The following is a 5,000-nucleotide window of genomic DNA, read 5'->3' on the forward strand; positions in this document are numbered from 1 at the left end:
CAAACATTACATCGTTATATAGTAAAGCCAACCCAAGGTCCTTAAAAAGTAATGTGGTGTTTATTACGCCATATAGATCTAGTTCTATCCTCATGTCCTAAGAACACTAAGAATGATGGAAAGGACTCCGCTCTGGATATTTTTAAATCTAACTAACTCTAATTCATTATACGCTGCAAGATGCAAGACATGATAATCTCAGTACACGAAAAGGAGTCTGCACCCGTAGACTTTTTCAACTCACTATTTTTCCCGTAATGCTACACACTCCATTATGAACCATAAAAGCAACTATATTTTTCGATAAAGTGTACATGCATATTTTATTCATCAATTGCTGACAAATGATTTCAGACGCAAAATTGAGGAAATCAAATTTTTACATGCATACTACATGGTCTAAAAAATTACTTCCTTTCGTTCTGCTTGTGGCGTCATGATACAGCATGATACAGTGTGCACAGTTGCATACGTCACATCCGTAAAGATAAAATAAAAACGGTAGCCATGACTTTGTCCAGATTACAGATCTTTGCCCCGACGGGTCATTGGTCCAACGGGTCGGGTCGGGTCGTTGGGCATTCGGTCTGGATCGAGTCTCCACGTCACATGCAGCTGTTACTCGAGCGCTGTCGACATGCACTAAAGGGCTTAGACAGAATGTTTCTCTTTCTCTCTAATGCAGTGGCCTTTAGATTCTGGCTAGGCAGAGTCCGCCCAAGGAGGGTGGGCTAAAACAACTTCGGGATAAGTAAGAGAAATATTCCTAATCTGTGGACATGGTGTTCATGTTTCCTACAGATCTCTAGAAGGTTCATACTGTCTGTGTTGACAAGTGCAGATTTGCTACACACACACACACACACACACACACACACACACACACACACACACACACACACACACACACACACACACACACACACACACACACACACACACACACACACAGATATACATATCTGTGTGTGTATGTATGTATATATATATATATATATATATATATATATATATATATATATATATATATATGTGTGTGTGTGTGTGTGTGTATGTATGTATGTATGTATCTATGTATGTATGTATATATAAATAAATATATATATGTATATATATACATACATATATATATATATATACACACATATGTATACATATATATGCATATGTATGTATATACATATATATACATACATATACATATATATATATATACATATATACATACATATATATACATACATATACATATACATATATATACATATATATATATATATATATATATATATATATATATATATATATATATATATATATATATATATATATATATATATGTATATATAATATGATATAAATATACGTGCATACGTACATATATATATATATATATATATATATATATATATATATATATATATATATATATATACACACACACACACACACACACACACACCTAAAACGTAGGACCAATGACCATTGGGACTCTAAAACCCATTGAACGTCCAACGACCCGAAGGACCAAGTACCTGTCGAACCGAGGATGAACCAGCAGGATGATAGTCCTTTCCCTCTGTGAATCATCGATAGGTGACGGTCTGCGATTCTGACAACGACTATTGCGATCAATATTTCTACCGTGAATCTGTCGGCAGTGAAAGAGGTGTCAACATAGTTTGGGCGCAAACCGGGGCTCACAAAGCTTATTCATTTCTTTCCTGGGATATCCCTGGTATTTTTTTCTTAAGTTGCCAGTTAATGTTTAAAGTGCGCGTCTAGGTGACTTAACAAACACTGTCGCAAGATTTTTTTTTATCGCAATTGTATGATGAAATGTTTATCCTTTCGTTGTATCGACGTGGCTTTGCAACTCGTTTTATATTTGGAAAGGAATTATTTCAAAAGTATTGACACATTGAGTTTCTGATCTGTAAACTTTGTTTTAAAATCCACTTTGTCTTTTTTTTGTATCGGCAATGTTATCCTCTAGCAATATTTTCTATTTCCATACACCTGCTACTTTTAATTTGCATTTTTTCAGTGTAGTTATCGCTGCTCTGAGGTTACTGAAAGAGATGTATCTGAGAGCAAATATGTGTTTGTGCGTTTAAGTATAAATAAAATATGCATTATAAGACATACACAAGACTGTTAAAAAAACCATGCCAAAGGAGACAGATAAGGCTGGAATAATTGCTTAAACGCAAGTGTTCGTAAGCCCTACTAGCCCGTCGCCCAGAGACATGCAATCAACTGTACTGCACATGTTGGCGTCCTGAATGCAGCATCATGTTTGGTCTCTCCTTGTCGTCAAATAAGGAGATTTCAGATGAATAAAGATCACACTAAGGGAAGGCTCGTGTTAATCACACTGAAGATCTGGAAAATGCACAATCAGGATTTTCGTAAGAAAATGTATTTTTCTAAAAATCTAATAACTAGAAAAACTAGTTAGCCAGTAATGGTCTTATCACACTGTGAAATTTGAGAAACTGGTTGGTTTCTCATACTGGGAATTGCTTTGTGTTTGTTAACAATATGGCTCTCAAATATACCTTGTGATCTGAGCATTTGACCCTTGTATTCAGTATCACATATCCCGCGATAATCTTTTTCGTCATTTGATATCATTTCTGAATTACCCTAACAAAAAAAAATCGAATTGAATCAAAACAAAAACTATAATTAACCCTCTTCCATCCTGTTTGAGTTAATTAACGAATAATATTGACACTAAGATATATCACATGCTCTGCAAACCTCAAAATCCAAATATTTATATTTATGCCCAACAACACGGGTTAAATGGAATGCCCACGAATGCCCATATTGCCAGCGGCGAGAGAGGTGTTGAACGCGAGAGGCATTAACATGTTGGCTTCCACCCCAAGCCAGAGGCACTTCGTTTGCTAATGGCCTTCACGATGTTTTTGGATCGTCGCGCTGTTCCAAGTAACTCGTTAGGCCGTTTTAAGTTCTTGGTCTGAATGAAGGTTCTCATTCTCATTCATTCGATAGGGCTTGTTTTATGTTCTATGTAAGTATTATTATTACCTTATCATTTGGGGTTTTACGCAAACAATAAGATGCATAAATTGAATGCATTGAGCAGCAGATTGGTCGAAGTAAGAGGAACAACGTAGCTATTGGCAACGTAATTGTTGATCGTTTTATGTGACGATTTATGCACACCTCACCGCAGCCACAGTGATGTGTAAACATGCTTTGAGGCTTTCATAAATATACATACACATATACACTCTTGCGCAATCTCTCTCTCTCTCTCTCTCTCTCTCTCTCTCTCTCTCTCTCTCTCTCTCTCTCTCTCTATATATATATATATATATATATATATATATATATATATATATATATATATATATATGTGTGTGTGTGTGTGTGTGTGTGTGTGTGTGTATGTATATATGTATGTATACGTATATATGTAATATATATGTAAATATATACATATATGTGTGTGTGTCTGTCTGTTTATGTATTAATGTGCTTCTGTGCGTACATGCCGCACATGAATACGTGACAGCGGCGCCGCAGCAGCAGCAGCATTGCGACTGATAGCACATCCGCGCATACGGTAGGGGGTATTCTTTAAGCAGAGACTCAGACCAGCTTGGCTGATTTAGTAAGTGTAGCGTGGGACTTACGCGGACGGCAGTGGCAGTGAGTGCGGCCAAAGACACACTCACCGCACACGACATCCGGTTGCGTTAGTGTTGCTGACGCCGCCGTCGGACCTGGTACTGCTGCAGCAAGGTGAGTAACGCTACTTTGCAGTGGCAGTGTACTGTCTGGATGCATAAATAGCAGCTGCAAACATCGATCCTGTGGAGTAGTTCGTACATGGAGTGATGTGTACCACAAGTATTACATTTGTATGTGTATACACAGTATGAATTTTGTACACATCATAAACTGTATTCATTTGCACGCATTGCTGACACGAAGCAAACGCGCACATGTACATAGCACATGGATACATGTCTCCGTTGCTACATTGCATGCATTACATATCAATCATACGCTAGTCATGCTCCTATCAACGGATATCCATCCCGCTATCACAAGCACTCATAAACATGCGCACTCACGCCACCCCTAAATGCCTTTGCACATCCTCCGTGTATTAAATGCCCAATAAGGAAGAGTGGATGCAGTGCCAGGTGATCAAAAGGGCATAACGTGTGATTACCGGACTGGGGAAACCGGAGAGAGGGTGGATCTGCAGGCGCACAGAAAACGTTCATGGAACCAAGTCACAAACGTTGTATATCAAGTGATCAGAAAGGGACATTTATGGTGGTAAATATGATGGATGGGGATGACCCTTCCCCTCATCTTGCTGGCTGCTGGTGCGATGCCAAATGACTTGTGAAATAGCACTAATGGCAAATAGTGAAGGGGGAGGGAGAGGTGCTAAGTGATTAGTGCCAGAGGTGTGGTGCCAATTGATCAATGAAGGGAGCCATGGAAAGTATGTGGCGTCAAATGATCTCTAGGGCCCCTAAGGGACGTGGTTCCAGGTACAGACTCAAATAAGTATGATGCCATATGATTGATGGGGAAGGTGCCTTGCCATGCAGTAGGGAAGGAGGGAAAGGCATGTAGATAGTACTACAGGATCGGGCCAAGATAAGCTCCGAGTCCGCGGCCATGTATTAGTGGTGTAGGACGATGAACTTAATGTAAGCGACTCTACATGAAATCGGTAAGCTGAAGTTAAGCTCACGAAGCTAAGGTTGATATCAATGTTTACAGAGTTGTTGTTGGATGATAAATCGTCCAGCTTTGATGTGGGTTCGTGGTGGCTCGCGTGACCCGTTTCAGTGCGTGCGAGTACGTGTACGAGGCGTGGTGGCCCTGTAGCTTCAGGGCCATGTCCCGACGCTGCTATCTTCTGCACGAAATGGGAAATGTTTTTGTCTTTTGGCACAAAAGAGACTGTTTCAAAAGTTGCCACTCACTTTTAAAAACAA

General features: G+C 39.1%; 1 protein-coding gene across 6 annotated transcripts in view; it reads left to right on the forward strand.

Annotated features, from left to right (window-relative positions):
* Rap1 (RAS oncogene family member Rap1) overlaps positions 1 to 5,000 on the forward strand; it is a 52,927-nt gene that overhangs the window by 30,871 nt on the left and 17,056 nt on the right. Inside the window, exon 1 of one of the 6 annotated variants that reach the window (XM_043001571.2) lies at positions 3,595 to 3,780. The exons of 3 other annotated variants lie outside the window; for them this stretch is intronic. The gene's annotated coding sequence lies outside the window, so the exon portion shown is untranslated. 2 more of the 6 variants (XM_086552584.1, XM_086552581.1) reach the window with 2 other exon arrangements.

The sequence above is a fragment of the Penaeus japonicus genome, unplaced genomic scaffold (genome assembly GCF_977035675.1).
Source record: "Penaeus japonicus unplaced genomic scaffold, GWHDUDI00000001_assembly GWHDUDI00000027, whole genome shotgun sequence".
NCBI lineage: Eukaryota > Metazoa > Arthropoda > Malacostraca > Decapoda > Penaeidae > Penaeus > Penaeus japonicus.